The sequence below is a fragment of the Aphelocoma coerulescens genome, chromosome 7 (assembly GCF_041296385.1).
Source record: "Aphelocoma coerulescens isolate FSJ_1873_10779 chromosome 7, UR_Acoe_1.0, whole genome shotgun sequence".
NCBI lineage: Eukaryota > Metazoa > Chordata > Aves > Passeriformes > Corvidae > Aphelocoma > Aphelocoma coerulescens.
In genome coordinates, this window is record NC_091021.1 from 39,570,743 (window position 1) to 39,582,845 (window position 12,103).

Below are 12,103 nucleotides of genomic sequence, written 5' to 3' on the forward strand. Positions count from 1 at the left end.
GTCCCAAGACTGCAAAATCCACCCTGAAACCCCAATGCCTGTTCCACTTTCACAGCTAATGTTGCTCTCTCTTTTCTTCCCAAGAAAACACCCTGTGTCCTGCCAAATTGTTCCTGTATGGCCTGACAGCAGTGTGGGGTGAAGTTCTGTACTGGGACTGTCGGGACAGCAGCAGCAAAAAGCCACAGGGGAGAGAAGAACCAGTTCAGACAACCCAAAGGACCACAAGGACCCCCACAGGCACCGGCTGTTGGGAAATGGCCTTTAGTCCCCAGTGCCACCACTAAGCACAGACCGCGCCAGACAGAGTGAGCCCATTAGTGCAGAACCTTCAGGTTGCATTTCATCTCCATATGACACAGACATGGGAACATGAACCATGAGAGCAGCTCAGACTTTCCGGATGAGATCAGAAGCACCCAGATATCGCTGACAGTCCCAGTGGCCCCCTGCCAAGAGCCCAAGGGCTGTACATATTTTGCATGTACCTCACCAGATTCCTATCAAAAGAAAACATCCATAATACTGGATCACAGTTGTGCTATCCACAACAGCCACACACGAGCTGAATTCATCAACAGCTGTGTCTTCAGAAGGAGAAATGTGCATTTAAAAGCAGTAATTCACAGCTTGCTCTTTAATTGAAGCTCACACAAAGGCAATGCAACCCCCAAGCAGCCCCACAAAGGCATTCCTTGCCTTGGAGAGCAACAACCTTGGGCAGTCCTTTCTTATGATCTAAACTTGGTTGCCAGAATTCAGAAGATGGAAGTCAGCCACCAACTCCATTTGGTACCCACCTGCAAATGCACAAGGCACACATCCACATATCACAGCGCCAAAAATGTGCCAACGTGCCACCCAGAAAGACCAAATGTCTCAGATTCAAGTGACCGCAAACACGGAGAGAGCGAAGGATGGGATACTGGTTCTTCTGTCCTTGAGTACAAAGCAAAATCACAGCACTGCTGACTAAGAATAAAACCACCACACGGAAGGCAACTACACAGTGTAAAGTGTCCTGGACATTTCTCCCGGTCCGTAACTCTGACAGGTTCACAAAGAGCCAACCCCTGGGTTCTTATAAGGAAGAGGTAGCAAAGCACGAGTGTCACATATAAAAATAAACCCCTGCTCGCTCTCCCTCCTGGCACATACAAGTACGGGTTTATGTGCTGCCCGTGCTGGAGCCCACAGCTCCAGCTGACACACCAACTGCAGGAATGGCCTGGCATGGGACAAGAGACTCACAGTGACAGAGTGGGGGAACAGACACATGACAACACAGGACAATACAACCACTTATCCCAGAAAGAAAAAAGCCTTTACTTTACTATCCCAGAAAGAAAAAAGCCTTTACAAAGGAGTGAGCCAGAAGGAGCATCAGCCCCTTCCTGAGCAGTGTGGGGAAGGCACAATCACACACAGCCTCTCCTTTAACAGAGGGGAGGGCAGAGGCTCTCATGCAATCCCTGGGGAACAAGCAGACCAGCTGAAAGCCCAGAATGCACAAGTAGCACAGAAAAGACCAAAAGTAATTACACAGCTTCCCCATGCAGGGCAACTGGGGAGCAGGGGGACTTCTGAAATTGTATATGGGCTGGAGCCAGTGGCCTATTCAACCAGACAGAGTGCTCAGTCCCAAACTGGGGTCACCCCAGGCAGTGCTCCGTGCTGGGCCAGAGCAGCTGGAAAGCTGGGAAAGGCCCTGGGAGTGCTGGTGAAAGCGGCTGAACATGAGCCAAGGTGTGCTCAGGTGGGCAAGAAGGCCAAGGGCACCTGGCTTGTATCAGCCATAGTGTGACCAGCAGGACCAGAGCAGTGCCCATCCCCTGTACTGGTTCTGCTGAGGCACCTGCAATCCTGGAGGCAGTTCTGGGACCCGCTCAATGAGAAAGACATTGAGAGGTTGGAGTGTGTCCAGGGAAGGGACCAGAGCTGGGGAAGGGACTGAAGCAACAGGAGTGGCTGAGGGAGCATGGAGAAAAGGAGGCTCAGGGGGGACCTTCTAGCTCTGCACAACTCCCTGACAGGAGGGGGTAGCCAGGGAGCGTTGGGATCTGCTCCCAGGGAACAGGGACAGGACAAGAGGAAATGGCATCAAGATGTGCCAGGGGAGGCTCAGGTTGGATACTAGGGAAAATTCCTTCATGGAAAGGGTTGTCCAGCCTTGGCACAGGCTGCCTGGCACTGTCCAGGGCAGTGGTGGAGTCCCCATCCCTGGAGGGATTTAAAAGCCATGTGGATGTGGCACACTGGATTAGTGGTGGCCTTGGCAGTGCTGGAAGAATGGTTTGACTTCATGATCTTAGAGGGCTTTTCCAACACAAACCGTTCAGTGTTTCCATGTGGGCAGCAGAACCTCCCTGTGGCTGCAGGAGACAGAACACAGAAGGCTCTTGCCCCACAGCAGAAGCTCAGGCTGTGTGGAGATATTGCATCAGTACAGGGGTCTTAGGCAACCCACTGACAGATGGCTTACTCAAACAATGAAGCAAGCACAGACACTTTTATATTGATCTGCAACTTCCCAGTGCCTTTGAAGCCGCATGTGTATCTTTCCATATCATTTGTTGCCTTGTGAGGTAAATGAATTCACCAGAATGCAACTATCAAGGATTAGCATTGCCCCATGGAACAGCTTTCCCCTGAAGAGCCTGCATACAGCAACATCCCTTAAAAGCCCTCATTCACAACGTCACTGTCTATGGTTCACTGACCATGCCACTGCTGGGAGCACCTGGAAAGTGAAGTGTGCAATTCCACATGTGCAGAGAATCAGCACACAATGAACACGTAGGGGTTTGCAGGTCCATGAGCCACTCAAGGGAATGCTCGGGTTCAGGTTTCACCTTACACGAACGTGCCCGAGGCACTGCACAGGTATCTGCTCAAGACACTTACACATGAATTACTGTGGCTTCTCACGTATTTCACATATAAACAAAGGTGTTATTTTATTATGCTACACATTTCCTTGCTGTACAGGTATTCTTACATGGCACACAGAGAGCTCCTACCAGAGGGGAACACTGCATTCTGCAGCTACCAGGAAAAAGACTCCACTGCACAGCTGCAAAGCTCCTTAGACACTTTCCCTATCAGACACAAGTCATAACTAGAGACAACCTTGAATACCACTCTGCCAAGGCCATTCTAGATGCCCACAAAGTGAGGAAAATCCCCATCAACATCTGGTGACTTCATTTGTGCTGAGACCTGGGGCTTAGGAGGCAAGCAAAGCACCCCTTGCACATTCTGCTGCCAGACATGGCACTTTTCCCCTGGAATGGTTCTCTCTCCAAAGGCAGTAGACTCTCACATCTCAACACAGAACTGCCAATGAAGATACAAACTCTATCCAAACAGAACACCTGGATTTATCCAGCAGCTATGAGTAAGTCCCAAAACACAAATATTTTCACCTGAGAGATTATCAGGAATTGCCTGTAAAAGCTGTTTCTGAATAGTTTAGGAAAAAAAGATTAAAATAACCACACAAACCCAAAATGCACACAGTAACAGTGACTTACTTTTAACTTACTCAAAGCCTACCTCTCCAAGCCTTGGCCTGCTTTCCTCCAGCCAGCACTACTGTGTTTACTCCAGATGTTATCTGTGCAGTGTGTGATGAAGGAGCTCAGGGAGAAACACACAACTTGCAGACATTTCAGGATTGCCCACACTGCTCCTGTTGTATCCTGGTCTGTCCTGACAGGGAGAGAACAAGGAGGATGGGCACAAACAGCCCCACTCCCATGTGCACAGCAAGGGCACAGTCTGGTACGGCACCAGTCAGTGTCACCGGGATTTGGTTCTGCAGCCCCTGTGGACCAGCGCGAGGCACCGCAGAGCCCATCCAGGTGCAGCCCCAGCACACAGTCATGGCCCGAGCAGCTCCTGCCCCAGCAGCATCACCCCTGCTAAACACAGTGCCAGCCCCCAGGAACCCACAGAGCCTGCATCACCCCTGCTAAACACAGTGCCAGCCCCCAGGAACCCACAGAGCCTGCATCACCCCTGCTAAACACAGTGCCAGCCCCCAGGAACCCACAGAGCCTGCATCACCCCTGCTAAACACAGTGCCAGCCCCCAGGAACCCACAGAGCCTGCATCACCCCTGCTAAACACAGTGCCAGCCCCCAGGAACCCACAGAGCCTGCATCACCCCTGCTAAACACAGTGCCAGCCCCCAGGAACCCACAGAGCCTGCATCACCCCTGCTAAACACAGTGCCAGCCCCCGGGAACCCACAGAGCCTGCATCACCCCCTGCTCTCCAAACAAACATCACTCCGCTGGAGAGCTGCATTATAATCTCAACGAGAAACCGAGACAGTTGAACTCACAGTCTAAATGAGATCACTGACTGCTAATCATTTTCGAATGCTTTTTAGTAACTAGTTAAATATTACACAGCTTGCCTGTTCGGAGTTTCTGCAGAACACTCCAGCCAACCAAAACAAACATTTTCAAAAACAAATCTTTGGCTTGGCTGTCACCAACAAAAATCCTAATTTTTCCTTTAAAAAGCTGTTTGGGGGTTTTTCCTGATTTCCCCTGTTTTTCTTTACACAAATTTCAAGTACTCATTTCTTTATTCTGGCTTGCAGAGAAGCCTGAGTCTGATAATGTGCACAGCTTTTAGAGACCATCTCTCACTGGGGCAAGCCCTGCTGCAAGATAACAATGTCATCGTCTCCCTACTGTCTCAGTGTGTTTTCACACATGCAGGGACCTAGAGAGGTGCAAATGCTTTTTATTCACGGTCCCTGATGATATCAGGCCAGATCACTCAGAGCCAAACTCTGAGTGAGGTTAAGACGCTGCTGGAAGCTTCCTCAGCCACAGCACTCTCCAGGTGACCCCTCAGTTGTGTTGATATTTCACTCCAGTGAGGACCCTCATTTGCACATCAATAATCCCAGCGAGATTTTGCAGATTTACCCCGGGTAAATCTGAACCTCCAGAATTGTTTTCACAGAGTCATCACCACAAGAATATTCTACTGCTGTCCTTTAACCCAAGCACCCTTCCCTGAGTGCACTTTGGGGTATTTTGATAAAAATTAGCCAAAACTTGTTTTTTTTAATCAATTTCATTGCATTGGCAGAATAATACAACAGCAGCATGACACAGCAAAAACAGCCACTAGTTAAAATAAAACCATCAAAGCTGGAAATACTATAGATATATATGTACTTTTATTTGTGTACATATATAAATCTATAAACCTGAGGAGGACAGGAGCAGGAGAGGCACAGAGGAACACAGTACCATGGCAGGGGTACCGAGGAGAGATAGGATAGCCTGGCTTCACACCTCCGGCTCACTGCTCAGGGATTATGCTGGGATTAGAGCAGCATTCTTCAGGAGTGATGGGCTGCTACAAAGTCGGAAAGGTTAAGGGACATAGAAAAGTCAGGTGTTCATTCTGCACCCCACTTACAGCTTAAATGCTCCTAGCCTCAGCCAGCCTAAGAAAATTAACCAACATTTATAGAGCAATCGGACTGAGAACAGAAGTTCCTGAGACTCCATAAGCACGAGTCATGAAACAGTATTTCCTCTCAGCAGAGCATTTCATTAACTATTACTCTGGAGTCCAGAAAACTGAATGCAATTAGCAGTCCCAAGAAGAAGGAAACACCCTGCTGCATGAGAAAGTCAAATCTTCAGAGATTATACTAAACCACCCCAGAATTTTAGCAGTACTGCTCTACAGTTTGGTCTTGCCTGTTTGGACAGGCCAGAGACACATTATTCTGTTCTTAAATCCAAGATACAAACAAATCAGGTCCTATTAAGCCCTGGTACTCCACAGCCTCCCGTTTCCCACTAGCACTGTGCAAATGGGACACTCAGGAGCAGGGATGTACAGGGCCTCATGAAATCCAGAAACAACACTGAGGGGCACTCGTCGTTAAGGGGAACACAACCCAAAGCTGACTTGAAGAAGACAGTAAGGTGAAGATCAGTTGAGGCTTTTCTCCATCCTTGAACTCTTCAGTGGTATTTCTGTTCTTCCCACATCAGCAACATTAACCTCAGTGCTAACCTCACACCTGTTCTCTCCCTCCACCATGATCTTCTCTTTTCTGTGCTCCAGCTCCCTCAAAGCATCCTGCAAGCCGTCCCCCTTTCTCACCTGAGGCTTCATAAGGTACCACAGCCTCCACCACAGGTCTCTGTTCCTCTCATATCTTACCTGTGGCAGTCTCACCAGGGACACTGATCCATCTAACATTCAAGCCTGTGTGCTAAAACAGCTCGAGACCTTTACAGATCACTTTGTCCTGGCATTCGTCAGTTGCTGTTACAGCTGTGTCTATCAGGCAAACCCTTGTGTCTCTCCTGGTATGGGAGCTCCCCATCACAGTCCTAGCTGATGTCCATCACTGCCTGCTATGCACCCCTCAGTCCCATCATCAGGCACCTTGTCACCTCTCCGAACACCAAATTCATCCCAGTTATACACAATTCTGACACTTCTTTCCTGAGCTGTTTCAAGTATTCCCTTTCCACCTATTTAGCTGTATACTGTCAAACTCAGGCATCTCACGTGGCCTTGCCAAACCCAACTGTACTTGCAGATCTTCAGAAAACCATTCCACAGACTTTTGGCTTAATTGCTGCTGCAGAAGCCAAAAGCAGCCAGTCTCATCCCTATTTAGCAGCTAAATTCCCAAGGCTGACCTCACATACACTCAGCTGCAGATGTGAAGCACAATGAAAGCTAAAGCTCTCTTTTGGGACCAGTCTGGCTTTGGAGCTCTGAACAGATTGCTCAAGAGCAACACAGCTATCCCCAGTTGGGAACAAGGCCACACTCATGATTCCAGTGAGCTTATGACATATATCCACTGGCTATTTCCAAGGTCCAACATCTCCGCATAGAGGACCCAGCCATGACTCTGAATGTAACACGCTGAGGACAGTGAGTCAGAGACAACCTTCACCAACTGCTCCTGAACACAGGAAGCACACAAATATGCTTTGGGCCAACAGCCCTTCTCATTCATGGGCTGTGATGGAAGAAGAGATCATTCTGAATAGGACACAAGGCAGCACTTGTTCACACAGAGCAGGTGACCATTCCACTCTTTTTCCAACAACATCAAGCCATTTTCCTCAGAGGAAAACTCAAGTTAAAGGAGTGCATTTACTTCCCACAAATAACCTGCTATACAAACTGTTCCTACAAAGGGTCAAAAAGCACTAAAGCACTGTCAAAGGCATGAGGAAATAAAGTTTGGATACTCTGGATAGTAACTGTCATCAACCTGTCAGCCAGATAATGCTAAACGAAAGGTTCAACAGTCAGTACAAAAAGGTTTCCACGTCCCTACCACTTACTGCTCCATAGAAATGGAAAGCCAGGTTGGTCAACAGGTCCACCTCTGACCTCACAGAAACCTTCAGCATTTTCACTCATCTCCTGGCCATAAGACAGACTCTTCTGGGTTTCATGCTCTAAAACTTTCCACTCAAAAAAAAGCAGCATCAAAACCCTACCCCAGGTTCTCACCAGCATGGCTCTAATTGTGAGTTCTCTGAAGTTAGCAGGAACACAGCTGCAGAGAGAAAGCAGAAGCTGCCATGTCTGCCTGTGAGCATGCAATTAGGCCAGAAATCATCTTAACTTCAGGTGGACTAGACACTAAGAAAACCACAATAAAATGGACTGAGGCATCCAAGCTTATTCTCAGAAAATAGGCCAGACCAGGCATGAAAACATCTGGGCTTGGCTTGAGTCATGAACCACATGAGCAAGACACCCCACTGCTGCCTGCGGGCCCGAGTGAGGAATGTGAGCAGCACAAAGGTAGGCAGCAGTCGTCTCCCACACCCAGATTCCCCTTCTGCATCTTCCTCCACCAAACATGCAACAGGCCCTTTATTCTGACGTGTCTTGCACAGCCCAGTCCAATGGGATTTCTAAGGACAGTTTTTCTGGAGCATCAGGCAATGCATACACGATCACAGCTGGTCAGCCGGCCAGCTCCAGGCACATACTCCCACTTCTGAGGCAAAAACAAGGCCAAAAAGGGTTAAACCATTCATATCCTGGCCTATGCTGACACACACATCCAGCTGGCCAATACTGTACATGCTCCAAGGATCCCTTACTGTGCTACTCCAACACAAGGCAGCTCCTCTCCCTCCCACCCACCCAGACCCTCGTTCCAATAACTTACACAAACTGATGAGGACAAGTTTATCCCAATTCTAAGCAGCAAACAGCCAAGACTTCAGGTAGCAGAAGGACTGCAGCAGCTCAGCTCCTCTGTCCCTCAGATGAGCCAGTGTCAGCACTATTCCCTTTTAGCTTTACAGTAGTAAGGGAAGTGAACTGAGCATCCTCACCAGAACTGCTCTCCGAGGCCAGGAAGCCCTGAAGGACTCTATGCCACGTGGGGGAAGACAGGTGTGGGGACAGGCTACTGGCTGGAAACTGCTACTTCCTAGACTCAACAATGAAAAAGGAAAAAAAAGGAAAGATTAAGGAGGAAGTCACAGAATTGCAGCAATTAATTAAAAATAATCTGCTCATACATTTTAGAAATAAGCCTGACAGGAGGAACAGGTATGAGAGAGACACAGGACACAGTATATTTATGTATTTAATATAACACAGAAAATGGACAGACTATTATACATATAACCTCTGGACTAATCCAGGAAATCCCTTTTCTGGCCACCACATGTACTCCTAACATGCATTCCAGCACTCTTACTTCAGAGTGGATTGAGCTTGGTCCCCTCACTGGAAGGTGCTACCACATATGGCTCCAAGCTGCCCAGAAGAGGCTGAGAACTTGACGCCCACATTTCAGGACGGAGCACATTTGCGATACAACAGGAACAGAGCTTGCAGCTTAGTCTCCTACAGAAGAAATCCAGCACACGCATGCCCAAACCACGCTGCACCTCACAATAAATGGAGCTCCTGGTGAGGACAAGCTTCAAAAAATCCACTGGTGCTCCAAGACAGAGGCCCAATGTGGGTAAAGCCATAGAGCCACCTGACCCCAAAAGCATGTTTGACCGACAGCCCTTCACCTCAGCTCTGCATCCCCCAAAACCCACAGGCAGCTGCTGAGGGCAAGCAGGACACCAAGAGGGGTGTTGGGGGCATGAAGCAAGGGGGGTAAGAATTAACTTTTAACAGGAAGAGGGGGAGGAGTTGCACACCTGAACCAAGCCCGCTGTCCCCCGCAGAAGGCAACGATCAGTGTCACAGTGGTGGCCCCAGCCCGGCAGCTGTCGGCTCCCACAGCTGGCACTGGGCACTGCCAATCTGGGACTGCTTTCCAGGGACAGCCGCCCTGGCTCTTCAGCAGTGCATACACCATTAATGAAGGTTTTATCTCTCCCTTTTCCTGTCAGCTCAGATCCAGACAGGCTGACTCTGTTAACATTAAGAATGCTTATTTTTCCCCTATCCATTATCTCCAAGCCAAAACAACATCTGGAACTTCAGCTTGCCATACAAAGAGAGACAGATTATAACTGGAAAAAGCTACACATTAGCTTCCCAAGCTTTATATGTTTCTGCTTTTATCCAAACTTCCCACATGTACCTTCCAAAACAGCTCCACAGGGAGAAGAAAGAAGAACTGAGTCCTTTGGAGAGACTCCCAAATACAAGGTAAGGCCCCTTCCATTTCAGAATAACCTCAAATGATTATCAGAAAAATAACAGGAGCAAAACCGATAGGAAAGTTTAGAGTAAGAATTTACCATCTGCTCCTTACACAAAAGAGAGGTGACATACCAGTGACCTAGAAAAGGAAATTAAACAAAGAATATTACTGGTGTGTGTTACTTGATAAAGTAATGGAAGAAAAATCTGGCGCCATTTCAGACTACATAAAGGTCCCACTTTAACAGACAGCTGTCTCCAGTGTCATTTAAGTGTGCTTTTTGCTTAGATCATGGTCAATGAATCATGAAAATCAATACAGATGGAAAACATAAAACCACGCTGCAGACAGGCTCAGCAGTGGAGCGTGTACCAACTAGCACCAGCCTCGGCTGGAGAGAGACGTGCCAAATAAACACAGACCAGTTTTTCCAACAACATTTATTTAACTCTTAGTAGTTAATTAACAGAAGTCATGACTACTGGTTATTTTCTAACCAGCCATCCCACTGCAGTTACACACTCCAGGCTCACCACCAAAGCTCTCCTCTCCTCCGCGTGTGCCGCCTCTGCCCCAGCGGCCGGCGCTCCCAGCCTCACCCACAGCTGGCCTCCAGCCCAGCTCCCAGCACAGCTGGGCACTCAGGGACAGCGGGGCCAGGCCATGGTGGCCGAGATGTTCTCCAGAATGGCCCAGCTCCGCTGTCCCGGAGCACCCACCACCCAGCATGTGGAGCTGCCTGCCAAGGCCAGCCCAGGTGCTGGGCCAGCCCTTCCCAAGGCCACGATGCCTCTTGCTAAGCAACAAATGCTCTCAGAACAGGAATTTTCATTTCCCAGCCTCCCTGGATGAGTTACCCCCCTGCTGGTCCCAGGCTGCAGGAAGCTGCCATGCTGCTGCCAATTGGAGTATTATTTTCAGCTGACAATCCCATAAAACCAATCTGAATGGCCAAAGCAGAATGAAGTGTATGTTTTCAGGAACAAACAAAACAAGTGTCACAGGTTTCTGTGTCTAGCATCAGAGTTTTAACATAATACAGAGTAGAGCCCAATTAAAAGAGTTCTCGGTGAACGGAATCAGCCGAATTGCAAGTGGAAGAACAGAGAGCCAACCCCCACATTGTACCAATGCTTTGACAGTCTCATAGCAATGACCATCAATTCAAACACACAGCTCATGCCAGCTCCAGCAAAGCAACAGCAGCATAAGCTCAAATGGTAATTTGCTGCTGAATACAGACAAAAACTCTATGCAACACTCAAAAATTAGTCATGTTTTAGCAGATTTTTGCTTTGCACCCAGCTGTTGCTTGTTCACAAGGCACCTACTCACGTATTAGCCATTTCCCCTCTGAAAAGCAGGATTAACTCACAGCAATGGTAGTCAGCAGCAGTGACACTTGGCCCGCCCAGCCCCTGTCTCTGTGGGTCCCCAGCCTGCCCTGCAGCAGCCAGATACTCCAAAGGAAGCTGAACACTGCCAGCAAACAAGCAGATCTAAGCTGAATAAACGAATTATCAATGCTTTTAATACATTGTTTTTCTGTCAGTTGGCTGAAAAAACCAGGAATTACTAAATCATCTCCAAAACCCCCAGAACTGACTGAATAATATGAACTCACTTGACCGTATGAACTAGTAAAAACAGAAGTCACCCCTACTGATCTGCACAGCCCTTTGTCTGGGAACATACACCACAAACATGGACAAGACTGAGTTCCTTTGTACCAGAGCTTTGGGCTGAACTGTCCCACTGTGGTCTGACAGCAAGGACTTCCCGTGTGTCCCTCCCACCATTTTCAGGACAGATCATCTAACATTCCTCATGGCTTCCCAGAGCAAGGATAATCACAATCCGGGCTAGCAGAGATTGAAGTTAAAACCAGTGAGCTGTTGTGTGAACTTGGTTGTTGGTCAGGTTTGTTTCTCATGAAGAGACATTTATACAGTCAAACAAAATCTGCTCTGCCTAGGATTTCCCTGGATTCAAAGAGCACTGCAGCAGCATTCTCCCAATACCCATTTCATGGACCGTGCAGGAAACCAAAGTGTAGCTACCTACACAAGTTACATGGCAAAACTACTTCAACCAAGAAAAGCTCTTTGATTTCTTCTCTTTTTGTGTTCCCCTTCTTAACACCATGATCATTTCCACTCACTCCAAGTGCCTCAAAGTGATCATTTGGGGAAGACAAGGGTTGCTGGACACCAGTTAACACTGACCTACTGATACAAACACACTGCTGCAAGAAACCCTACTACTAACAACTGAGCTTTAGCCAAGAACTCTGCTAAGAGATGATTCCTCACCCGCACCTGCTCAGAGGGACACCTGGTTTTGGACCTGCAACTGTACATTAGCTCCTCCAGCAGCAATAAACCCCACATGTCCCTGCAGCACTCTGCTCCCTTGCTCTGGAGTCCTGCCACTGTCTCACCTCCACACAACCAGAGG

General features: G+C 48.3%; 1 protein-coding gene across 4 annotated transcripts in view; it reads right to left on the reverse strand.

The window, feature by feature from the left end:
* ACVR1 (activin A receptor type 1) overlaps positions 1 to 12,103 on the reverse strand; it is a 48,325-nt gene that overhangs the window by 23,367 nt on the left and 12,855 nt on the right. The window contains exon 1 of one of the 4 annotated variants that reach the window (XM_069021374.1): positions 3,556 to 3,692. The exons of 2 other annotated variants lie outside the window; for them this stretch is intronic. The gene's annotated coding sequence lies outside the window, so the exon portion shown is untranslated. Of the gene's footprint in view, positions 1 to 3,555; positions 3,693 to 12,103 lie in introns of those variants that run through there. One more of the 4 variants, XM_069021373.1, reaches the window with a different exon arrangement.